Raw genomic sequence first — 27,599 nt, forward strand, 5'->3', positions numbered from 1 at the left:
CCAACCACAGGTCCAATTGGTTTTCTATCTGTTCAAAATAAAATTAGATAGCCATATCTTTCGATTGGTGGCCATATCATAACGATTGGTGATTGTATTGCTGAGAACCAGTCATGTCAACATGCATCGACACGCATTTTGCAGCCTTGGGGTTATGTCAGTTAAATATCATTAAACGAAACCAAAATATGGAAAATCAGCCAGAACAACGACTAAACTATTGACAATAACGACAAACAATATTTTCCCTTGAAAAAAGCCACAAACTATGGCCGAAATGTCGGGTAGATTACATCGTAGTCATTGCAGTGTTTTAAGACTGAGAAAGCCGTTAATCAAAGCAAAATTTTAGAAGGAAACTCCGGAAGAAAACTCCGGGGAATGTTTGAATTAGCTTCTGAATGGAGCTGAAAAACATCCAGAGAAAGACGAAAGAAGCTCTCCTGGATGAAGTTCGAGAAAAGCTGGAAAAACCCCCGGGAAACTTCCAAGACACGAATTGAGAAATTTGTGGCGAAAATTCAAATTAACTATCGGAAAAAAAATCGGATGTCACATCCAAAGGAAGCCAGAAAAGTTTCGGAAACCGGAAGTAAATTTCCAGAAGAAGCCATTTCCGGGGAAAGCCAGAAGAAGCTCGGAAAAACCTTCCAATAGAAGTCGAACAAAAAACCTTTGGCTTATGGTCAAACTTCCAGAAGGAGACGAAAGAAATTTCTGGGAGAATTAATTGAACTTCCTGGAGAAGACGAATGAAACTTCCTGGAGACGCTGGCAGAAACTTTCTAAGGTACCCGAGCAGCACACTTTCATCGAAATAAGTTGCCTGGAATAAGTTGCACACAAGTAACCATAATTGTTCAGAGTCAAGTGTGCTGCTAGGGTAGATTGGAAGAACCATCTGAAGAAAGTCGAAAGCAAGAGCGCTTACGGAACAGTCGAAAGAAACAAGGACATAATTCCGAATGAAAGAGATTCCTGGGGGATGTTCTAATGATCCAAAAAAATTTCCTGATATTCAAAAAAACAAGAAGACTCCGAAATTTCCCTGAAGTTTTCGGAACATTACTGAAATGCAGGAATGGAATATTCCATAATTCCTCGAAATTCCTAAAAAGTTCTTGTAATTTTCCTGAAATTAGGGACTGTTTTGAAGTTCTCTGTTCATCCTCGAAGCGCTCGGAACTTCCTTGATTATAATAAGACTACCGGAATATATCTAATCATCTAAGAAGGTCTCTGGACTTTCTTGAAGATTACGAAAACTCATAAGTGCTTTCGCAATTTTCTTGAATTTATTGTAACATCAGCATTGAAGTTCTCTGATCTTGCCAATTTTTTAATTTTTAAAAGTTATCGACACTGCCATAACATGTTCTCACAATGATCTAATGTTCATGTAACTTCCCTTACGTTTCCTAAATTTGCATGGACATTGCTGAAGTTTTCGGAAATCACCTGAGTTTCTCGGAACTCCTTTATAGTTTCAGCAATTTCATTGAAATTAATTGATCTGTTCTGATGTTCTCTGAGCTTCACTAAAGTTCCTGAAATCCATTAAATTTTCCTGAACTTCTTTGGACTTGTGAAGTTTCCAAAATATTCATGATGTTTCCTCAAGTTCACTGGATTTCGCTGGACTTTTCTGAAATTTCAGGGGTTCCGAATTTTAACAGAAGTTAATGAAATTGTCTTTAATTTATCGTTACTTACACAAAAGTCTGAACTTTTCTGAAGTTTCAGAACTTCTTAAATATGCCTGCAGCTAGTGTGGATCCACAATAAAAATCTGATAGCATCCTTGAAGCTCTGGAAAAGTTTAAAAAACTGGCGAGAGAAGATGAAAGAATCATTTGAGCGAAGGCTGAAGAAGCTTTCAAGGTAAGGTGGAAGAAAATTCCAGGGAAAGTTGGACGAAACTTCAGGAAGTTTAAAAATGAATAAAAACTTCTGGAAGATATATAATGTTTAAGAAATATTTCTCGATTCCCTAGGAAATGCAAACATTAGTCGAAAGAGTATCAAGCATAAGGCAACTTTAGAGATGATTGTTTAGAATTTTGAAGGCTCAAAAAATATGAGGTTTTCAAAAAGATGCAAGTCTCTCACAAATTTTTTTTTCGAAATTCGAGCGCGGGCAGGTTGTTTTTTCCACAATTTAGCGTGGCATCATTGAAGCACAGACAAACAGACATATCTCTTGCGAGTTGTATATCGAACAAGCATTTAACAGTATATTTAAAAGTATCGTACTTGGTAGTACCGCCACCCATAGCGTGCATAGTCAATTCCCTTGCATTTGACGTTTACAAACTACCGCCATCTGTTCAGCGTACTACCCACCACAGTGTACTCAACAGATGGTGGTAGTGTTTTAGCGACGATGTTTTACAGTGAGAAATATTCAATGAGTTATGTCTGTTTGTCTGTGATTGAAGTATGGCCCCTTTGTTGTTTTGGATTGGAACTGTGTGTCGAAAATATCTGGAAATATCTCAACATGGCCGTGGCGGTCCAGAGAGAAAGTCGATGAAGAGAATAGATCAAGGTAGATAGGACCTATTGAAAAGTGACGTGAGAAATCTTCACTTATACACTCAAAAAAAAAAATGCTTCCACCATTTTGTTCAGCTGGGCAGTCGAGCTGATCGTAGCAACGAGGCTTCACTACAATTTGGAAAAGAAGCACGGAACGAGAAGGTTAGTAAGAGGAAAGGGAAAGGGAAAGCAAATTTGCAAATTATTGAAAAGAGAGAAAATACGCTTCTATCTGAAAAAAACAATTGACTACTGATCGCGCAGAAGACACATAAGCAAATAAATCGATCTTACACGATAAATTCTCAGTACAGTAAAAGTCCGATTTCGACAACAAGTTTTGAATATATTTAATTTGCTCGTGCTAAGCAACTCTATTTAATATTATTTCGATAATTTTGAAGCTTTGGACGTGATCAGATAAGGTTCGCATTTTTTTTTAAATCTGTTGAAAACAAAGAAGTCAAAATTAAAGTGTTGCCAAATTCGGACCCATGCTGCATTCGAATAGAATTTGTTTCATCTTGTGCTCTTTGACAATTTTGTATATCTCTCAACACTTTTAGTCAAGCTGAAACAACTAAACTTTTGACAGAAAATAATCTCCGACTATGACCCATTTGGCAATTCAACCGAAGCTAAAAGTGACTATTCGAAAGATTTTTTTCCATGTTCAAAAATCCCTGTGTTATTGATCGACCAGTTTTCAAACACGGTTGTTAAAATCTAAAGGGTGTCCACGATGAAATTGCCACACACAAAATTGATTCGCAAAATTCGAGTTTTCATCCGATTGCCATCAAATTTTCAGGGATTGAGAAATAACTATTAAACTTCATTTTACCATTTTACTCGTATTTTATTTACAGTCCATACGCAAATGCCCGCACCTTGGTCTAACCCCGGCCATAAGATTCTGCACAACCTGTGAATCAACCGTTTTTTGCATGTAAACCCATACTTTCTTCAGTTCCTCGACTGTCTTCACTACCTTAGGTCGTTTAAGAAGGTGCTGCTTCATAATCGCCCAGTACTTCTCGATGGGGCGGAGCTCCGGAGTGTTGGGAGGGTTGAACATTTTCGGCACGGCATACCACTTCAGCACGTCCTTGGAGTAGTGGCATGAGGCCAAATCCGGCCAGAAGATTGTTGGAACGTTGTGGGTCTTCAGGAGAGGAAGCAGCCGCTTCTGGAGGCACTCTTTTATGTACACCTGTCCGTTCATCGTGTCCTGGGTCACGAAAGGTGCACTCCGCTTCCCGCAGATGGCTTGCCAAACCAGGAATTTCTTCGCAAATTTGGACATATTCTGAGTGCGGACATGCTTCGGAACGCTGAACTTATCCTTGGCCGTGAAAAACAGGTTGCCGGGGATCTGTTTGAAGTCGGCCTTCACATATGTTTCGTCGTCCATGATGCAGCATTCAACTTTCGTCAGCATGTTGAGGTACAACTTCCTGGCACGGGTTTTGGCGGACTTGTTCTGCTTCTCGTCGCGATTAGGGGCCTTTTGTACCTTGAACGTTCGAAGCCCAGCCTTAGTTTTGGCCTTCTGGACAAAACTTCGGCTTAGGTGCAGCTTCTTAGCCACAGCCAACGGAGGCGTTCGGATTTCGGTTGAAGGCCCCCACTACGCGGTTGTGATTTTTGGTGTTGTACGGAATACTTTTTCCTTCACTTCTGGGCTTCCGATCGGTGGTTAACCGTTCCTCGAATGCGCAAGATTTTATCACGCACGAGCTGTTCTTTCGACTCTATTTCCGCGAGTTTTGATCACAGGACTTTGCAGGATGTAAATAATGCACTATGAACTAAATCCACCCAAATTTTCATTAAATTCTACCCAACGGTTAAAAAGTTAGAGCAATTTCATAGTGTGGCAATTTCATCGTGGACACACTTTACCTTTTTGTTTGTTAGAAATAATCACGTTCAAATAGCAGGGTTAATCAAAACTTTTCATCTGTCACTTTTTACCACGAGTTAAATTTTTTCCAGAAATTGGGACACAACCTCAAGGATGAAATAAAAATTGTTTTTAGCTTGTAAACTGCCATTTTTGCCCTGATTAACATGTTTAAATAACTATTATTTGCAATGAAGCAATCATAGCAAATAATGTCAGTCATGAAAAACGTCATAAATTCACAGGGAAGAATCGTATCATGTTTAGTTTCATCATCATAATTACAAGTTATGAGAGCTAAAGCATGACCCACTTAGTAATGGAACAACATCATTTGGGCCTATTTCGGATTTGAATTAACGCATTTGAACACGGTTTTCACTCAAGTGCATGTTAAAAAAAAATACGAAACGAATTATTCGTCGTGGTTTCGAAGGAATTATCGAACTTTTGCCATCAAGCAGCGCACAACGGTTTCGTCCACTATTTTGGCGATTTTATCCCACCAATTTTTCATCTGAGCTGCCGTTTTGATTACTGTACCTCTTACCTCTTCATAATTGCCCAGTAGTTTCAATGGGTCTGAACTGGGACAATTGAGCGGATTGAGGGCTTTCGGAAAAAAAACTGGTCTCCGATGTCATTGTACAATTGTTGTACTATCCGACTATAGTGACAACTCGTAAAATCCAGCCAAAATGTCACCGGACTATCAAGTGACTGGTGAAGGGCAGAATTCGCTTCTGTAGACATTCGGTTTTGTAAACCTCCGAGCTTCCGAGCACGGATTCTAGCTACGGTATTCTGTTTGAGTGATCGATTTGGTTGAATACTGGTGCGGTATGCCTGTAAGCCTGCGCGGTGGCGAATTCGCTACACTGTACTATGGGCGACATCATACTTTTTACTTAAATCGCGATCGAACATACCTGGGTTGCTTCTGATGGACCACATGAGCTTTCCTTGGAGCTGACGGTTGGCAGTTCCACTTTTACTTTGAGGCTTTCAATTCGTCGTCAAGGTTTCCCTGTACGTTTTTAGCACGCCCCATACGGTGTTTGTAGGAAAATTTAACACTTTAGCCAGCATGGTCGCGGACCACGATGGATTTTCCATTTTTCCACGCTCCTCTTACATGGTGACTGTTTCCAAAACAAGAGCTATTTGAGGGATTCCATCCAGAATGAGCTGAAAAAACCTGAAATCGTGCTCGACCATCTTCGATCTGGATGATACTTGGCACATATTTTCAGTATGATAGACCAAGTATTTTCCGCAGAAGAGGAGACCCTTTTGACTCAAGGGTAATTTTTGAAAAGGGCCTATGTGTTTTTGCACACATACTTTAAAAATGTAGTTCGAAAACAGTTGGTTGTAAAAAAAAATTTACTAAGAAGGAGTTGTAGGAAACTAATAAGGCCTTATAAAAAAAATTTACACGGAATTTTTTTTTTCGTTTTTTTACAAAAAAAAATTAAAAATAAACCTCAAAATTCAAATAACAAAAAAAACGTATTTTTGATTTTTTTTTATTTTTTTTAATAAAAACTTGAATAGAAAGCAGAAGTTTTGAAAACAACTCCAGGATGGACAAACTTTTAATAAAAAAGTTTTTCTAAGAGCAACTTTTAAGGCATTTTTGAAACTTTTATTATTTATGGCAAAATGTTCAGTTTGATGTCAGTATATGAATATAAAAATCATTTCAAACGATAGTGCTCATATCAATAAACTTCCTAAATATAACCGTTTTCGAGATATTTCAAATTTACTTTCATAAAAATAATTTTTTTTGTAGAAAATATGCCATTTTCATAAGTTAATCGTGATTCTCCATCAGCCTTGATAAGTTTAGCAAGATACACATATATTTACCTTCAATTTGTCTTTTGACGATTGAACAATCAGACAACCCGTTTAGAATTTACAGGGGAAATGAAAACACTATTATTTTAAATATAGAAACCAACACAAGTTAAGTTGCACTTATTTTCATTATCAGGCGTAGTTTCATCCTATTTAAGTTGTTAATATTGATGCACCTATCCATCTCATTATTTTAGGAACATTATAATGTCTTCCATGGTATTTTTCATGAAAAAAAGAGCTTCTCTGTTAGAGTAGCTTCAATACCAAAACAATATTTATACCTTAATATCCAAATGGTACCTACGTTTGTATTTAAGCATGACCATCCTTTTGAAAACAGACATCACTAAAAATAACTTTTTGAGTGAACAAGTATAATTTGAATATGGAATTCAAGAAGGTTAAGTGTTGCAAGCCGTTTCCTTATAAACGGTGTTCGTCAATGCTTCGTAAATTATCCGAAAATTTGATTGAAAAACATAAGTTCCTAGAGTGGAAATTTAATTTGGATACATCTCTATCAATCTGTGATACGTGTCGCTTGAATTTGAATAGAATCGAACCATGTGCTGAAAATCTGGAACTAGAAGTGCAACCGTCAGTCATGGACATCGCGGAGTCGCAGCCATCTACATCTCGACATAGCCTCGAAGAAATGCCATCAACTACGTCAATAAAAACAGCATCATCTCAAGATAGTGGAGAGCAACAATTTTCCAGGATGCATAATATTGAGCTGGCATAGCTGGTATCAACGTATCGCCAATATCGACAAAAAAAATTCCAGAATGTTAACTATCCCCGGAGAAAGTATATGGACATTACCAATGGCATTAAGAAACGCATCTTTGGTTTTCAAGCGGAAGAAGATGACCTGGAGCAACTTAAATTGAAAACTGCGGAACACAATGAGATGATCGGAAAACTGAAGGAGAGATTTGCTGATCCAGGTTCATCGAGCGACGATCAAATAAGGATTCTGACGATTTTGCCGAAATCTTGGTCATCGCAAACGGTAATGGACGAATTTGAAACAAATAAATACATTGTATTGCAAGCTCGATGCTTGGCAAACGGGGAAGGAGTATTGGCCACCCCCAACGAAAGGTTAGGACACGGTTTGGATCCCGAAATTAAAAACGAGGTATTGCAGTTCTTCGAAAGCGACCAGATAAGCAGAGCCACGCCAGGACTAAACGATTACGTTTCAGTGAAGAAGGAAGGTAAGAAGATTCATATTCAAAAGCGACTTTTAGTTTGTACATTGCGAGAAGCTCAAGAAGTTAGTAAAAATAGCATTGGATTTAGTTCATTTGCAGCACTTAAACCAAAGCATTGCAAATTACTTGATAGTTCAGGTTCTCAAAATATGTGTGTTTGTACCATCCATGAAAATATTAATTTAATGCTTCATTGTCTTAGAAAATATTCATTCGAAAAAGATTTCAACCATTATTTTGAAGAAATATTATGCAGCTCATCATTGTTACCTCCGCGAATGCGAACGTTGCCCAGGTCTCTCAGATTTTGAAAGAAGTTTTTTCAGAAAAATTCGAGGAACAGGGTATGTCTGAAATAAGTTTTTTACAATGGGTTTCAACTGATCGATGTAGTTTAGAGAAACTTGTAAAACCAGTAGATGGATTTGTTCCTTATTTTTGCGAAAAGTTGGAAAAACTGGTATCCCATAATTATATTAAAACTCAGAAGTCTAGTTTCTTGAGAAATACAAAAAATACTCTTAAAAATGGAGAAGTTGTTATAATTTGTGATTTTTCCGAAAATTATTCATTTGTTCTTCAAGATGCTGCCCAAAGTAGTTACTGGAATAATCAACAAGCTGCTATTCTTCCTTTTTACATTTATTATTCAGAATCAGGTAGAATTAAAAATTCATAACATATAAAAACATACCAATCAAAAGTTCATCAAATAAAAATATATTCAACGAAAAGGTTTATGTACAAATTATTATTATTAAAGACGATCGAAAGTAATAAATGTAAGATGCAAATAAAAACGCATGGGTATTTCATTTATTTATCTTATTTATCTTATAAGTTTAAAACCAATCTTCCAATAGTCTATTGGTGCAAGGGTAAGTTGAAGGTAAGTACATGCATATCTTGCAAAACTTATCATATTTGATGGACAATCACGTATAACTAACGAAAAGGGCATATTTTCTACAAAAAATTGATTATGATGAAAGTAAATTTGAAATATCTTGAAAACGGTTACATTTAGGAAGTTTATCGATATGGGCACTATCGTTTGAAATGATTTTTATATTCATATACTGACATCAAACTGAACATTTTGCCGTAAATAATGAAAGTTTCAAAAATGCCTTAAAAGTTGCTCTTAGAAAAACTTTTTTATTAAAAGTTTGTCCATCCTGGAGTTGTTTTCAAAACTTCTGCTTTCTATTCAAGTTTTTATTAAAAAAATATAAAAAAAAAAAATCAAAAATACGTTTTTTTTTGTTATTTGAATTTTGAGGTTTATTTTTAATTTTTTTTTGTAAAAAAACGAAAAAAAAAATTCCGTGTATATTTTTTTTTATAAAGCCTTATTAGTTTCCTACAACTCCTTCTTAGTAAATTTTTTTCTACAACCAACTGTTTTCGAACTACATTTTCTTTTAAAGTATGTGTGCAAAAACACATAGGCCCTTTTCAAAAATTACCCTTGAGTCAAAAGGGTCTCCTCTCCTGCGGAAAATACTTGGTCTATCATACTGAAAATATGTGCCAAGTATGATTCAGATCGAAGATAGTCAAGTTTGGTGACTGACCGATTTGGCGTGGAATTGGTCATTTATGAACTGAAAAAAATACACTGTTATTGTTATTGTTGTTGTCGACAAATAGACGTCAAAAGCTTCCGAAAATGTTCACTAGGAGCGCTGTAATAAGCAAAAGAGTTTGCTCCATTACTAAGTGGGCCATGGTATATTTTCATTTTCATTTTCATTTTGCAGCGTTTGGTGGGGCAATGGGAGCGCAAGTCAATCCAAAGCCGAGGATAAAGGAAGGGTAATGGCTGAATAGTCTATGCGGACCACTTGAACGCCATGGGAAGGGATTGGAGAGGTCGGCTATTGGGGGGTTTTGAGGAATATGACACATAGTACCAGATTTGTGCTGCAAAATGTAAAGAAACCGAAAATCCATCTCCCACCCATTCATCGTTCACATATATACCAAATTGATATTTTAAAGCAACCATCAAAATAAACAGACAATATATGAAAAGGCTAGTTGCCAGTTGCTTTAAAGGCTAGTTGCCTCCCTAAGCGGACACCCCGCATCCTAACTCTTTTCTTAATCTACTTAATGTTATTAGGCTGTCTAAATTTTCTTATTTAAGTTCGTTTGATGATTAGGATATCTCATTGCCTAATTTAATAAATAATTGAAATCTCTAATCTACCTAATCAATTATAACACATGCTTTATTAAGTACCTGCACTTGTGTATGCAATCTAAAATTTAACGTGTATCAAGTTGTTTTTGCCTTTGACCTATATTTATTATATATTAGTTCGTCCCAGGTGACACCCGCAAGTGACTAAAATGCTTCACTTTGAAGATAGTTTCCTAACTGATTTCCAAATTATATAGGGTATACGCTCCAACTACGCTCACACGTTTCCACTATGTCGTCCCACAAAATTACGTATGGATATGTCACAACAGAAGCACGCCACAGTGGAAATCCCGAGCCATAGTTCAAACATGTATCCCAAATCAAAATGAAAAAAAAAATACAATGATTTTTGGAGTAAAAGTTGCCTTAACCCCAACTTGTACTATTCGGCACAAAACGAAACCAGTTAGCTACATTCGATGCCTGAGACTAAAGCTGACATCACACTGTTTGACAAAACGTCAAATATTTGGCAAATTTTGACAAATATATTTGGCCAAATATTTTTGTAAAAAATATTGTTATGGCAAATATTTGATTTGTATTTGTCATTCCATTTATTTGGCAATTCGTCAAATAGAGTGATGACCTTTTTTAAGTTTTGCCAAAAATGTTTGCTGAAAACAGCCAAATTATTTATTTGATACTCTTGAAATTCTTGATTAGCAGACAACATCAAATAATCGTCGCTTGCTGTGATCGTACTTGACCACTAAAATACACGATTTATGTGATGTGACCAGTAGTGTTGGGAAAATATCAAAAGAATCTCATTTGAGTATCGCAAGTAAACAAAAATCAACACGCAAATAACAGTGGATGATATTACAAGTAGTGATACGGTTGCTCTGATATCATGCTAACATATGTAACTCACCAGCTACAATTCACACCAATCTGCGGTGAGTTTGAGGTTAAATATTATTTCTGTACACCCGAACACGAACCGAAACTTCCATCTCTGCTGGCAGCAGTAACTTCGTGTCTGCCATCTGTGAAGAGCAAATAGAGATAACAAACTATGCTTTCTCTTTCTAAGAAAACGATGTGCAACGGCATCATTTTTGTCGTAAGCCAAATCGTAGCTACAATTTTAAATGTTCTGAATAGTCTCGTAATATCAAAGGAGCTTGTAAAATCAATTCATGCATGATATTTTATTCCACTATCACGCGTGATATTGGGAGCCCTTGAGAGCGAAACAAAATCATTTAAGTGAGGATTATGCCATCACTGGATGTGACAAATCAATTCAACTGCCGTTTTGATTGAAATGCGAACGATGTCCATCGCAGATCCTTTAGACTTTATTTTATCTCCCGCACAAGTTCCTTCAGAATCGATTCTGGATCAAGCCCAGTAGAGGAAAAAATTTAAGCGATGTCGCATATTATTTCGCACGAATTTTATATGAGAAATCGAATTGTACCATTTAAGGTCCCTCCCGGATGCTGGACAGGTTCCCCTGAAATTTATTAGATGCCAACAAAATGAGCTCGGAGGAGTTCATAGGACTCAAGGGAGTCCATATGACTGCACTTTGAACTGGTCAAGCAATTGAGCTTCTGGTTAAGCATTTTCAGAATGCTCGAAGCAGGACTCTTGTATATACCTCTCTTTCGACCACTCGATAGCAGCATGCGCATGATAGGTACTTGACTATTTACTACGGAGCAAGCTCGTTTCTCTCTGTACGTGGCTCATATATTATAATTACATTTAAATAAAAAAAAATACATGGGAAAATGCATGGGAAACGGAACAAAACTATTCATTTGCATAACGAAATTTAAAAAAATGCTAAATTTTCTCCAAAGCTGGAACTTAGATGGAGCAAACTATAGCCCAAGACCGCCAATACATTTTCTGTGCAAAAAGTTATGATTGTTTAATTGTCGCCGTGGTGCTCCACGCATTACTAGTAGCGTATATGCTCCCCAGTAGATCGCGGAACACATGGTCATAAATAAAAGATATTATCTTTTTTCACAGAAGTCGAATCAATTCTTGGTCTTGGTAAAAATTGCGCAATTTTTGAATTTCTGACAAGCAATTGAATAGCCGTTTCCCATACATTTTCCGATACAAATTATGAAGCTTGAGGTGCGAAGAAGGTGAGATGATTCCGGGTACCCTCATCTTTATGTTTTTCTCATTTTACGACCTTTAGGTAAAGTCTAACGTTCTTGGCGTTTTGAACAATAATTTTAGGTAACTTTTCCTACGTTGAACGGTACAGCATTATTTTCCCTAGCTTTTATCGATGTGGTGGGTAATAATTTTGCAGGAACTTTGTTTAACCTTTGAGCTATCCACGTTATATGAGTGCCGATAGAAAAGATAATTACTCACAGGAACAAACATCGGACAACTAGACCCAGATCTATGATTCGCCGCGCAAGACCCTTATTTCAAATCGACCCTCTCAGAAGCCGACTTCGCTCAAAAATATAAACTTTCGTACACCCTTATCTAACGATAATGTGTCATTACTAGATAATTTTATTTATTTTCGGGATTAAATATCAATGGCTACTGTGACAGCCCTAGAAATAATTTAAATTGTAGTTTGTATCATTTACATGGTCCACTGAACTTCTCGGGTAAAGAACCTTGTAACATTATTACTATGACCATTTCTCAGATCCGGAAATATGTTTGCGAGTTTCCGAAAGTACCAATGGACCTACTTTGATGATATGTGAGATAAATTCTCACGCAACACGAGAAAAGGACCTATAATTGATAATCGATTCTCTTCATCGATTTTCTCTTTCGCGAATAATCCGACTGCTAATGAATTTCCCATTGAGTATGTTGTTTCAGGCGCAAGCTAACATCATTTTCTGTCGAACTGTGCTGTCGAGCTTAGAGAGATATTCGTTTATGTTGCCGTGGTAAACCAAAGAGAAAGTCGATGAAGAAAATTGATCAACGAGGATAGGCCTTTTTCCAATGTTAAGCGAGAATTATCTGTGATGTCAGCCCGAGGAAATTTTAAATTTGTGGTTTTCACCATTTATATGGAGAACTGACCTTTCCCAACATCCTTGTGGTTCCTATGACCATTCCTGAGATCTTGGAAAAAAAGAATTATGGTGCTTTGTAGGAGTTAAAAAGCAAGGATAAGGGAACTTTGTAAATGTTCAAGGTACATTAGAGCAATTCGACAGTGAGCATTCATAAGGGCGAATACGCGATGATCGATTCTCTTCATCGATTTTCTCTTTGCATTGCTACAGCTAGGCGAAACAATTTTCTAGAATTTGTTCAATGCAGAGTAGTAACAGGTTGTATTGGCTATCAAAAACAACAGCAAACGCACCGAGAAACGTTAAATCTAGCGAGTTATTAACAAAAGAAAAAATCGACGAAGAGAATCGATCATCGCGTATAGGCCCTTATGCAAGCTCACTGTCGAATTATTCTGCCCCTCAGGTGCTATACTTACTACATTCTATATTAACCATTCTAATTTAATCTTAAACGTATGGTCTTTTCCAAGTCGTGAACAGATTATTGTTATTGCACGTTTCAACTTACCCCGGTGTACCTTAACAGATTTAATGCAACATAGTCAAACATCAACAATTAATGACGAAATAAGTGTTGATAAATCGAAAATTCTACACTTTCACGAAATAACATACTACGTTTAGTTCTGTGCTCGTTTCAATATATGTGGGCCAAATTGTTTTACATGTCACGCTGATCCTTTTATTATGTTCCCCTTAAATTACGACCTTTCAGCACTTTAATCTCCCTCACTTTGTATTTACGGAGCCATCAGCAAATACCCGAAAATCCCATCATCATTACGCAGGCAAGTTTTCCGCTGAAGAATTTAAAAACTAAACAGAAAAAAAAATGATCCAACAACCGTGAACACGCTGTTGAAACTAATGTGTCGCATTAAACAAAAGCCACGCCAAAACAAAATGTAAACAATACGCCTTCACACGCCAGCACTGAGCTACGAAACGAAACGAAGAACATCGTAGTGTTTGGTGTTCTTTCCTGAGTACGTAGCTCGATTTGTATGCTGCCGTTGCCACCAAAAGTGACGCAACCTTCTCGCGCATAAATTTTGGGTTTTTTTTTCGAGGATCATGCGAGACACAAACATAACTCCTCCTACGGCTGACGTGACGGAACGGTTGATTCTTTGAAAAGTGATGAGATGAAATTGTGTTTATGAGACGTAGCAGAAAAGAAGTGCAGTTTTATAGTTTTGCTCTAATTTTGGCGTTCGGCGGCTGCCTAGAGATGTTGAATTCCCAAAACTGCATCGCCCTTTGCAATGTTGTTGGGAAATGGGTGCAACGGGAAAGTAAATTGAAATATTTCAAAAAGACAAAACGAGAATGATGATGGAGGGGGGATTGGTAACTGAACGGGAAAAGAAGCGGTGCGTGAGAACAAATGCCAACATTTAGCCGCACTGAGAGCGAGAAGGGAAATCGTTTAAATGGAAGCATTGTCAACGAACGCGACTTACAATTAGTGAACTAATAAATTCAGTCTGGATGCGTTTTGAATGTGCTATAAGTGTGACAAATGTAAGCCACTGAGAAAGTATTGCTGTCACTTGCAGTTTCTCCGGCCACCGTTAGCAGCGTCTCTGTGAAAGAGTGTTTCAAGTGAGTCACTCCAGTAGGCGGATGACGATGATGATCATCGTAAGCAGGAAAGAGAGAATTTCTCTGAAGAGCACTGCTTCCATCGCAGCATCCCAATCTCGACACAGCGCATAGCAAAAGGAGAGCAGTTCGCGGTACCAACCGGTTCCACCAACAAATGCAACGATCCATCAGACATCAGATGAGTATTGTAGGAATAGTTGACTCAGTTAGTCAGTGAGTGACTATTTTGAGTGATGTAAATATAGAACACGCATCTCGTGCAGCATGGCAGCAGACATGCACCCTCTCAAGCAAACTATTTCCGTACACACCACTTGAAGTGCGAGAGAAATCCCGATGCTGCTGCTGCTGCAGTCGGTTTGGAGATGTGTGTTTTGTTTTCAGATGCGTGCTAGTAGGTATGTGGGTAGCCGATTGACTCCCCTTGGAGTTGTGGAGAAGATGATGAATGACGATCATCAACACAGAGCATATCCAGGCAGAGACTCTGTTAGCAGAAGTGTAGGGCGCTCTGCTCTACTGAAGAAAATGTGTACTTGTACTTGGTTTTGTATCCCGAGTGGGTGGAAATGTCGCACAAATTGCAACATAAATGATCGAAATATTGGCCTATACATATACCTTACATCTAGATATTCCAGGAAGGTTGGTTTTTTTTTCAGAATGTTGAGGATTTTTTGCAGATTTCGGAAAACAGTGCTGGATAATTTCATGAACGTTGTATGAGAACAACAATAACAATAGGTTTTGTTGGTATTACCTGTGATGAGCTTTAATATTTTATTTTAAAAAAAGCTACCATGACATTAATTCATAAATATGTTTACATCTCTATTTCTAGTAGATTTAAATAAATTATCATAAAGTGCCAGTATTTTGTCTCGAAAATAGTAAAAGTAACAATACTATTAATAACTGGGCCTCGTATTTCACTCGCGTTGATTTTACTTAGCCTCTATATCTATTAGGATGGGTCATCATGATCATTTTTTCAGAACAATGTTTTTTTGGTTCTATTTGGGGTCCCAAAAAAACTGTGTAAAATTTGGGGACGATTGGTTGTAACTCGGTTTTCCGCATTGCATTTGAAATTTGTATGGAAATTAGTATGGGAAAACCTACTTTTTTGCATCTTTATTACTAGGGACCACAATTTCGCACAATCCGCGCATATAAATACGTTAAAGTATAGCCCAAGAAGTGCCTAACAACTTTGCTCAAAAATGTATTGTGCTAGAATGCCCCTAAAAATAGTTATAGCTGTTCAAAGATCAATGTTTCTAGTTAAATGCCAAAAATCCCTTTTTCTGCCAACACTGCCGGTGTACCAATGAAAGTCAGACTCCAAATTCGAAGTTAATTATTTCATCGTTTTGGTATGTTCAGATGAAATATTCAAAAACAATTTTTCAATTTCATAGGCATATTAAGTGATGAGGGGGGGGGGAGGCTAACTATGTCCCGCCCCCCTCACCCATATAAATGGAGGTAAGGCTTCAACTGCAATAACTTCGGTGTTTCTGATCTTGTCAATTTGGTATGTTCAGATGTATTCAAAAACATGTGCTCCATTTAATAGGCGTAGTTAGATATAATAACAAGCGAAATCCGACACAGGTACATGTCTGAGACGAAACTGGTGAAGACAGTTTTCGTCTTCTCTTGTTTTTGGTTCTTGACGTACGACTACTTCTGTGTTTTCTATATGCGGGTGGCCTGAATGGCAGTTTAATATTTCAAATAAAAGCTTTGTATAGAAATTTAAAATTTCCCAGCTGCTAATAATTCAAGCGATACAACCTATCTACTTGATTCCAATCACATTATCCGTTTTAAGCTATTTGTAATCGAATGGCATACTTAAAAAAAATCACAATTTTTGGTGTAAATACAGAAATTTTTAAAATATGTCTATATGGACCATATCATGCTTTAATTACAAATGGCATCAAAATCCGATTTTTTAAAAACATTTAAGCATGCGAAAAATCAAAATCTCGTAGGTTTTTTTTTCACACGGTTTTTTTTACACGGTCCGTATCCCCCGTGTAAAAAAAGACCTGAGTGTACTGTAGTTGCACGGTTCATGCAAAATTGTGGTCTCTAGGGATAAAAATGCAAACAAAATAGGTTAGGTTAGGTAATTTCCATACAAATTTCAAACGTAATGCGGAAAGCCGAGTTACAACCAATCGTCCCCAAATTTTGCACAGTTGTTTAGGACCCTAAATGAAACCAAAAAAGAGTTGTTCCCGATTGGTGCGGTAAAGTTTGCGTTTTTTTTTCATATAACGATGACCCACTTTAATATCTATATCTCTGTGATTAGAGTCATGGAGCTTTTATAGCCTAATCTGCTAGTCTGGTCTCCAGTCAGCGAGTCATTCAGGGTGGCAGTTCTACCAGGAAAACAGGAAAGATTCGTCCTCAATTTTCTGGTTTGCGTTTTTAAAATATACCGAATCAAAACTCCTCACTTACAGCTCCACCATATTTTAGTCTTTCTGCCGTGAGACGACAAAGTGACGTAAACGCCACGATGGTAAATTTTCACTTTTCACCATATTCGAGTTCTGCATCCTAAATGACCCAAAAATACTTTAAACTTGCACAAAATTTGATTTGTAACCATGGAGAAAAAACTAACGTAAGCCTTAATTTTCGAATAAACAGTGATCATTTTTCACACAAGTGACGTCCGCCGTACATAAGTGCTAAAAAATAAAAAGCTATTTAAAACATCATAAAACCATAAATATTATATTGCAAAGATTCAGCAATATTATGGCAAATTTTCTTAATCATTGCACTATCAAACAAAAATATCTGTTTTATGAAAAATTCACTAAATGGATTTACGTCACATTGAAATCTCTCATGGCAGTTTTGATCAATCTATTTCAAAACTTTTTAAAACGTGAGCTTTAATAAATATGCATTATTTGCAAAGATTTTCCTAAATTGGGAATCGTAAAATACGAAATACAGTTAACTCTCCATAACTCCATATTCTATTGCTCGATATTTTCTATAACTCGATGGATTAAGTGGTTGCTTCATTTGTCCATGCATCGTTCTCTCCATAAAGGGTGATACGGTCAAAATTTGGTCAATATCAACTTGACGTATTTCTTTCAATTTTGCATTTAAAAAACCTGAACACCCCTCATTTTGAAGGTGTGTGTGTAGAATGTTGCTCCTATTTTGATTTTGGAATTCACTCTTCAGTTGTCAAAATGTCGTCCAAGCAAGAAGAGCAGCGTATCAAAATTTTGCTCGCGCATCGCGAAAATCCGAGCTACTCGCACGCAAAGTTGGCAAAATCGCTAAAAGTTGCCAAATCAACCGTTACAAATGTAATTAAAGTGTTTGGGGAACGTTTGTCGACAGCCAGGAAGTCTGGATCGGGGGGAAATCGAAAACCGGAAGCCGCTGAGACGACAAAGAGAGTTGCCGGTAGTTTCAAGCGAAACCCTAACCTCTCTCTCCGAGATGCCGCAAATAAGCTGGGTGTATCGTCTACAACCGTGCATCGAGCCAAAAAACGAGCCGGACTATCGACTTACAAGAAGGTAGTGACTCCAAATCGCGATGATAAACAAAATACGACGGCCAAAGCGCGATCCCGGAGGCTGTACACGACGATGCTGACGAAGTTTGACTGCGTGGTAATGGACGATGAAACCTACGTCAAAGCCGACTACAAGCAGCTTCCGGGACAGGAGTTTTATACGGCAAAAGGAAGGGGAAAGGTAGCAGATGTTTTCAAGCACATGAAACTGTCAAAGTTCGCAAAGAAATATCTGGTTTGGCAAGCCATCTGTACCTGTGGCTTGAAAAGCAGCATTTTCATAGCTTCCGGGACTGTCAACCAAGAAATTTACGTGAAAGAGTGTTTGAATAAACGTCTGCTGCCTTTCCTGAAGAAACACGGTTGTTCCGTACTGTTTTGGCCGGATTTGGCATCTTGCCATTACGGTAAAAAGGCCATGGAGTGGTACGCCGACAACAACGTGCAGGTGGTTCCCAAGGACAAGAACCCTCCCAACACGCCAGAGCTCCGCCCAATTGAGAAATACTGGGCTATTGTCAAGCGGAACCTAAAGAAGACCAAAAAAACTGCTAAGGGCGAGCAGCAGTTCAAGGCAAACTGGCTTTCTGCGGCGAAGAAGGTAGACAAGGTGGCTGTACAAAATCTGATGGCAGGGGTCAAGCGTAAGGCCCGGCAATTCGGATTTGGAAAAGCGGAAGCCTAACTGAATATTTTTCCTGAATTTTATACCAATTGAACTTGAAAAAGAAATTTAATTTGATTTTTTAAATAAACGATTTCACCGATTTACACGCGTTTTCCCTTGACCAAATTTTGACCGTATCACCCTTTAAGTCGATATTTCCACAAGTCGATACCTCTTTTGGTTGTTTATTGATTTATTTGATAAGGCTCAAACTAATTAACTTTACAGAGCCGAGGATTATTGGTCACTACAACACAATAAACACTTTATCTTCCGCTATCCAAAAAGCCTCCTCCATCAGAACTGGAGCCGCTTCCAGTGGTTTCATTGTATGGCAGTTACGCCATCGTGGGGCAAAGCGCTTTCATTGCAACAATGGACGCAAAACGTGGTCAGTACTTACACACTCATCACTAAACGGTTGCTTTCCAAAGTCGACGACGCATCGACCGAAATAACTGCTGATGAAGAACAATGAGGAGGACCACACAATGGTTGCTGCCGAGAAAACATACGATCGCGTGGCACACATCGAGAGTGGCCTGCTTTTGTCGACAGCCGAGTGAACACTGTCCTCTTTTGGTCGATGTAGTGTTATTTGGATGCTGTAACTCGACATGAGCCCAGAACCCATCGGCCAACATGTTTCTGTTTTTTTTTTTTTTTTTTTGTAATCTCTACTAACGGGATTTTAAGCCATAAGCTCGGTCAAGAGAAGGAAGGCCGCAGAAGGGGTCCCTCAAGAGTTTTTTTTTTTTTGCATTTCATTGTTTCAGAGAAGAAGAATTGAGGGTTGATATATACTGAAATATAGCGACCTTCAGAAAGCCCAATACCGCTGCCTGGGTGGTCGGCTCATCCCCTAGCATGTCACGTATGCTGGCTGAGTCCGAAGAGACCACGAAGGAGTTCGTACTTCGGGCGGACACATAACACATGTTCCTCCGTCGATTCTTGAGGTCCTTTCATTTTTCGGTGCTTCCTTTGACCTTGCTGATGAAGAACGATCTGTTATAGACCATTCTGTCTCCCATACTTTGCGTATGGTGTTCGTTATCTAACTCCTGACGTCCTTTAGTAGAGTAGTGTCCGTATATCTGCAGCCGGCTAGGTGGTTCACTTCGTAATCCCCTGGGAACACCCGTATTCGGGAATGCATGTATAGGTTGTGTTTCGAGGTGCCTGTTTAACAATGTGCTGAAACCAGGGGTGGACCGGCACTTCCGATGAGAGGGCTTGAATGTGCAATCCTAGAGATTGAGGATTGGTCGATCCGCGGGTGACGCGATCCCCTTGGAAAATGGTGGCTGCTTCGGCTGAAAAAACTGAATATTGCGAGGGTAGACTGGTCGGAGAGATGCTCCCTGCAATAACCATTCCGACTCCAGTACTAGATCGTGATCCGTCGGTGTAGCGGTGCGCATGGTAAGGGTACGACCCAATTAGCTCTGTTACCGATCTCCGTAGCACTACAGAGTTGTCCCCGGGTCTGAATCTCTTCTTGATCCGGTTATTAATGTTTTTTTACTAGTTCGTTTATTTACTAGGCTCAGTCGTGTGTGATACCTTGCGGAGCCAAAAATCAGTAATGTTTGTATTTACATTTTAAACAGCAGTAGTTCTAGGTTAGTATTGGGTACCAATTACTCGAGGCGGGGTCGAGGTTAATGGGTAACAATTTCGTTGGAAGGAGCTAGGTAGGAAACTGGTTTCTGAAGCCTCCTTCAGATACTACTCTCGGACGGTTTACCAAATCCTGGCTGGGCAGGGGCAAGTAGCACAGAAACAGGAGGATAATAAGACTGGGACACAATGACTGGAGTCTGTTTGGAAAGGAGGGGATGGTCACATCAAACTCTAACATCAGATAAACAAAGGAACTCGTAGAGCTCCTGCATGAAGGGAAGGTCACGGGTTCCCAATATATCTCTTACTTCACGGAAGGGTTGTCTACCTCGGGCCACTAGGGTATCCAAAAGTCGTGCTCTGAAGGCGTCATTACCCGGGCAATACCAAACTGTGTGATCGATGTCATCATAACCGGTTCTACACCTACATATATTGCTGTCAACGAGGTTTATTCGGTAGAGATGTGCGTCTAGCGAGTAGTGGTTGGATATAAGTCTTGACATCACGCGAATGAAGCCCCGACTTACATCCACGCTTTAAACCACGCTCTCGAAGAAACGTTTGGAATAATGGAATGTAACCCATTGGCGTAGCTAATGGGGGTGCCAGGAGGGCCAGGCCCCCTCCAGATAAATTGTCTAGCTACGCCAATGATGTAACCACCGCCCAAGAGAATTACTTGTCCAATCGTTTGCCAACATAAAAGAGAACTCTGACGTACTAATGGGAAAAATTCATCTTGTGTAATTCTTCTACCATTAATCTCGCTTTGTTGTGCACCCACCTTTGCGAGAGAGTCTGCCTTCTCATTTCCTGGAATTGAGCAATATGAGGGGACCCATACGAAGGTAATCACATATGATCTTTCGACCAGCAAACTCATCTACTCCCTTACCTTTGAAAGGAAATAAGATGAGTGCCTACCTTGTTTCATCGACCGAATAGCCTCAATCGAACTGAGACTATCCGAGAAGATGAAGTAATGGTCTATGGACATGTCGGAAATCATCCTCAATGCGAGGTTGATTGCTGTTAGCTCAGCAACCTAAACGGAACAAGGTTCCTGAAGTTTCCGAATGGCGGTTGAGTATTAATTGAAGACGCCGAAGCCAGTGGATCCATCAATGCATGATCCATTAGTGAAAAATCTTCTATTGCAATTGACTTGTTGGTACTTTTTAGCAAAAATACGAGGAATTGAGATAGGTCGAAGTGTATCTGGATCTCCTTGAATAGCCTGTTTCATGGAGAGATCATAGTCAATGGGGGAACTGTAAAGCATACACGAGATTGCGAGATTGAGTCTCAGGAGGGGGGGAGTTCTGTGTCTCGGTGGCTACACGGACGACTCTGTTCCACTCGTTGAGGAGGCAGATACTATCTGTTCCGGTGGTTTTTGCTGAGTATGTGGCTGCTTTGTTTGCAATGGCTGCGTAGATGCGTAGATGCGTAAATGCGATGCCGGTAAGGGAGGATACCAGCATCTACATAGGCAGCATCTGCTGGTGTCGGGAGTAAAAGGTCGGAGATAATGCGAACGTAGCTGTTGTACACCGGAATTTGCAGAATTTTATCTGTAGCGATACAGCTTAGTTCCAGCCCGTACATGAGACGGCTATCAACGATGGCTCGGGCAACCCGAAAACGGCCGTCCCGGTTGTTGGAACAGTGCTGGTCGAAACTCAGCGATCGGTCAATCGTAACCCCTAAAATTTTCACTCTCTTTCTTAAACGGGATCGTGCGGTCCCCAATCCTGATGAATGGCCCGCGGACACGGTGCCTGGATGAGCAGGCGTGGCACTCAACACTTTTTCCGGTGGAGAGCTGCTGCTGGAACCCTAATTCTCGTACGTGCCGGGGTCCGGCTAAAGGTTACTATTAGAATATTAGAATTATAAGAATGCATAAACGGTATGTTTGACCATTTATACACTTCATTTGACACATGATCTTCAATAACTTTTTACAAGGCATTCAATAAAGTTGACTTTACATTTTATGAATAATCAGCAGCAAAAATTTGCAAAAGGTATAAGGGGATTTCTAGATGGACATTGTGGCCAATTTTCACTCTTTGGCATTTTCATATTCAGTGCATCAAACAGCACCTATTGATGCCAAAAAAACGTGAATTTGCACCATTATTGCTCAACGAACGTCATTTTGTAGCAAAATGTCGATTTGAAATCTCGTTTTTACAGCAAAGTGACGTTCGTAGACCAATATTTAAAAAAATATTTTACCTGACATGAGAATTTTTGCATGAGGATGTCAATTAAAAGCCACCCAGATTAGATCCGTTTGCGTTGCGTTGATGTAAATTTTACAGTTAGACAATAGATTTAGCTGCCCTTTCGGGTTAGAACTATCGATTGAAATCAGACTGCGGTCCAAATTTATCTATTTATAATGCTTGAACTGAAAAAAAGCTTCTCTTGATCAATTTTTCTACAGTACTGTCACACGGCAGTACTCCCATCCAAAATAGAAAGAAAGAATAATGAGACGTAAACAAACATGTCATATAAAAATAAGTCTCTTACACTGAGGCAAATAGACGTAAGAATTTCGTAAGGCTCGACTTATGAACGACACGTATGAATTTCCTTTCGTCTAACATGAGGTAGCTATTCTACGCCATTAGCCATGCCATTTTCCAAGCGAGGACAGACGAATGGTCCAGTAACAGAACCCATAATCTCAACGCCCATGGTTCGGTTCCAGTCTGCTCAGTTTTATTATTTTTGGCCGTCATTATTTTTCATAAGGTAAAAATTTGAAATTCACACCGATTTCTTGTGGCTAAATGTTATAAGTGGCCCTAATAATAAAATTGGTATGGTTATTTTGCTTAACGACGTGTTCAGGGTATCATCCAAACCATTTGTTGAAAAGTTCGATCATTTGAATTATCGTTTGGGTATGGTCTTTTTTATTAGGGGTTCTTATGGAATTCTTACGTTCTTTGGCCTCAGTGTAGACTGTCGTTACTCGATGAAATGTTCGTTTAATTGAGCTGAACTTTGCATCTGTTATGACTCCATTTTATGTCAAAATTGACGCTCGTTTATGTCAGTCTCAGCGCACCTATATTAACATGATTATTTTTTAAAAGTGTGTATTGTTTCCATGTCCCGGCCTTTTTTGACTACACAGGAATCGGAAAGCAGCTGCTGGCTCTTTCCAGGAAATCCCGGGAACCGGGAAATATGTTAGTTCAGAGACTCGGAGAGTATTTGGTTTAATTCATGACAGCTATTTATTTTTTAACTTCTCTAGAACGATTTAGAATGTGCAGAATGGTTTTATTTCTTTTAATATTAAATATTAAATAGTGGGAAACAATTCCGAGCTGCGTCCGATTTTCCACCAACTTTTTCCCGTTATTCTACCCTTGGGAGTTTCTATCCACTCACAAGATATTTTCGAATAAATATAAATTCTCTCAGAAGTCTCTTCAATTTTTCCTTAAACAGTTTCATCTGATTTCATCGGAAGCATCTTCTAGAAGTTCTACTGGCTTCCAAGATAGCTTCTTTTGCCTTCCGCTGGAAGATTCATCCAGATTCTACAGTAAGTTTCTTAAATCTTTCATTGGAAGTTTCTATTCAATCTTTTCTAACTACCCCAGTAGATTGGCCTGGTTTCCCAAGAAAATTTGTTCTTGCTTCCCTCGGAAAATTCTTCCAACTTCTTCGGGAGCATTCGTCCGATTTCCCTTAGAAGACCTACAGCTTCCTCTGGAAATTTCATTAAACTTTCTCCTTAGAAAATTCTTTTGCACGGCCCCTGAGAATAACCCAGAGAGAGAGAGAGAGCTACTTCTACTCAGTTGTATGGGAAATTTCTAAACACTGCAGGTACTCAGCGCTGAGTTCCTGCTGTTTTTTTTTAATTCAGTAGAAGCGGTTGTTCTCAGTAGCCGTGTGACTTCTCTGGGAAATTTCTTGTAACTTTTACCCGAAAATCTTTCTAAAATTGTTTACCGGGAATCGGAATACGCGATTTTTAACCAATTTCCCGGGATGTGCCGGGCATGAAACATTAGTTCAAACTCTAAAGTGACTTTTCCCTTTCTCCCTATTGACCTCGTTGATAGCGGCGACGGTTGCCGGTTTCTTCTTCTTCACGTTGGCTGCCTCAGCATCGCTCCTTGACGTTTAGCTGAGATGCCGAGTAAGGCTTTGTTGTCGGAACCATCCCAGCATCAATGGTAATGATTCACCGGACCGACTACTCACCATAGCCGATGCCAGTAGTCACCTCAGTGTACTACTCAGTCGAACGCACCTTCGGGTCGACCTGATTCGTCGTTCCTTGTCTGTTAGCTGTGGTGGCGAGTCTGACTCTATTGGCTGAGCCCCCACAGTGAGTGTGATTCGGATCCTTGACAAATATTAGCCAGGGGAAGCGAACAAGTCCTTTAACTGGAAAACTAACACAACATAGCATTCTATGAATTGTCATTAGGGTGGTTTTTATGAGTTCTAAGGTGAATCGCTGTGGAAACCTTCTTTCTAATTGACCTTACTATCACCTCCAAAATTAAAGAGCGCAAATATAAGTTCCCGCAAAACTTACAGCAATGATACTGGAGCTTCATGTTTGCTGCGATGTTGCAACAGTGTCCGAGATTTGTTCTCTAGAAAACTTGAAGTGATAGGGCATATCAAACATAATACCGGCCATTTGTGAACCCTTCAAGGAATTACCTTAAGCTGGAATGGTTTTTTGCCGTTGTGAGTGTTTGTGCCTGAAAATTCATTGGAATCTCAAGTTTGAGATCTGTTTCACTGATTTGCACGTGAGTTTATTCTTTCATGAGAGCTCAATGAATGATATTTGAGAACGATTGTCCGATCACGGATTGTAACCATGAAGCAAGACAATTTGGACTTAGCTGTTCAGAAATTTTTGTAAGTGACCTGCTGCACTACCGATTAAACCAACTCAAATTTGAGTTTCGTTCACTCAAATTTTCTAAAACGTACGATAGACTGCACACTTAGAAATAACCAATGTTAAACACGACGGAATCCGTCTTTGACATAAAAGATGAGACGTAAACAAACATGTAATTTAATATTAAGTGCTCCGAGACCGGAAAGTTCGTTTGATTGAGCTATATTTCGCGTCTGTTATGACTCAGAGCCTCTAAATTTACATGATTTTTCTAAGTGTGTGAGTAAAATTTTCCTGGAGTATCCATGATTCTTTTCGAACATAAGGAAAATCGAGAGAGGTTTTACTCAGTCTATTAGTATACTCTTAGACTAAGTAAAATGTCCATATTCGAGCAGATTTTTAAGGAAAAGCGTGGAAAATTTTACTCAGCCTGGAAAAAATAAATAATTCTGAATTTTAACTTTCGCTTAAAAAGTCCCTTCGTTTAATTTTGAGCTATAGTTGGCGATATTGCGCTTAAATTAACACGAAATATCGCATAAATTTACGCCAAATCTAGCGTTAATTTACATGAATTTTTCAAACCGTGTGAGTGACCTACGTTTTTGAGATTTAGAGTGAAAACGCACTAAATTTTGAGTCGATCTCATAGGCCGTGTGGTAAACTCTGATCATTCAAAATGTTCATTGAAAACCATACATACGCAATGACATTCGCGGATCCGAAGACCACCCCACACAAACCATCAGCAGCATCCGGTATGGGAAGTTACGCTCCATCAGATGGTCCAATTCTAACGCCCTTTTTGGAATCTTCTTCCCTACGGCTCCGTTCCTCGTTCGAAGCAAAAGTATATTCTCAACGCCCAACAAAAAAAAATAAAATCACTCTCGACACGGCACACTACAAACGAACGGCGTCACCTCCACATTTTTACCGTACATAGGCTACATGCAGTGAGCGCCTTCCTGCAGGGCACTTGGAGAGCATCATTTCACTCGACTCGGCTCTGTCGGTACGAACGAAACCTCTCAACAGCAACCAGCATAAGGTGCCCTCGCTCTTGGAGACTTCCTCCCCATCATCCACCACGCGCACCATCATGAACGATCATCAACCTCTCATTGTGGATCATCATCATCATCATTGAACTGCTCGAAAACTTCCTGCGAGCAGCCAGCACAGGCAGGCAGATGAAGTTGCTTCAGTAATCTCGCGGCTTCAACACTGTCAAGATCAACGAGCCTCGCGCGGACGGACCCAGCGACGAAACGCGTCCGGAATGTCAAGTGGAGTGACGGAAATTCGCAATTTTTATTGCAGCTGCTAATCAGAGTGAATCGATACGAGTTAGTGCTCTCTATTTTGTTCGTTCTTCTGTGTGTTCTAACGTAAGACAAGACTAGGATTAACCGATCTTCTTTCGCATTGGGATGTCACGGTTCAGTTGCTGCCGGTTCCCGTTTTGGCGTATGCGGCACTAAAATCGGTGGTTCATGATTCAAGTCCCTCCAATGTGTGTTTGTTCGTATAAATAGCGATTTGGAAGTGCAAACAACAACAAGTGCTGGGAAGAGAAAAGAGGATTGGCGGAGCAGATTGGAGTGGCACTTTTCGGGGAACTGACTTTGTTGACCAAATGTGGAACTATAGAAGCTGACAGGCAGGGAGCGGAGGTGTGGGCGGCAACTCGAGGAGATCAATTACCCTCTTGGGCACGATTTTGTGGCTGTGAATGTGCAAATGCGATTACGACCAATTGATGATGATTGATGAGTGGTGGATTAAAGTTTGGCATGTAGAATTCTTGGATTTGAACGCAAGCGACGAAGAATAGTGCAGTGTGGGAACCAATGGCTCCAATCAACACACCAATTAGTGTGGCACCCTCATGGGGGTGTCCCAGAAAAAGCGAAACTCGAAATCATCTGAACAGAGAAATATAAGAAGAAGAAGAAGAGAACCAAAGAATCGTCCCACGGTGGCACATGTGTGTTGTGGTGCGGTGCCCTCCGGTGGCGAACCATAATTGTATAATTTATGATTTTATGAGTGGAACGCACCGCGCCGCACATGGATGGCATGACAACTTTTGCAGGCGTTGGGTCGTGATTGTGAAGATTCGTGCTAATTTGTTTTCGTGTTGTTCGAGTTGATCGAGAAAATGTCTGGCTTGAAGCAGAACCTCATTACGTGACTGCGTAGGGTGGTTGATGAAGTGAGGATAGCAGTGCAGCACACAGCAGCATGCAAATCGATCCGACTTGAGGATTATGGAGGGGGGGGAGGGGGGTTAGATAGAGGGTATGCAATGGACACCTTCTGCCGGGTGCGAAGAGTTGTTAGTGAGTATGTGGTAATAAGTGAACAAGTATTGTCGTAAATTATCTTCGATAGGTGCTGCTACTAGGTGCAAGGTTAGACACGATCGTAAATT

General features: G+C 39.4%; 1 protein-coding gene across 5 annotated transcripts in view; it reads left to right on the forward strand.

Annotated features, from left to right (window-relative positions):
- Positions 1-27,599, forward strand: part of LOC135709211 (putative uncharacterized protein DDB_G0277255) — a 316,014-nt gene that overhangs the window by 158,690 nt on the left and 129,725 nt on the right. For 2 of the 5 annotated variants that reach the window (XM_065231450.1, XM_065231451.1), the window contains exon 1: positions 26,425-26,511. The exons of 1 other annotated variant lie outside the window; for it this stretch is intronic. The gene's annotated coding sequence lies outside the window, so the exon portion shown is untranslated. Of the gene's footprint in view, positions 1-26,424; positions 26,512-27,599 lie in introns of those variants that run through there. 2 more of the 5 variants (XM_065231453.1, XM_065231454.1) reach the window with 1 other exon arrangement.

This window comes from Ochlerotatus camptorhynchus, unplaced genomic scaffold (assembly GCF_037179485.1).
Source record: "Ochlerotatus camptorhynchus isolate MF236.1 unplaced genomic scaffold, CSIRO-AGI_Acam_v1.1 ptg000357l, whole genome shotgun sequence".
NCBI lineage: Eukaryota > Metazoa > Arthropoda > Insecta > Diptera > Culicidae > Ochlerotatus > Ochlerotatus camptorhynchus.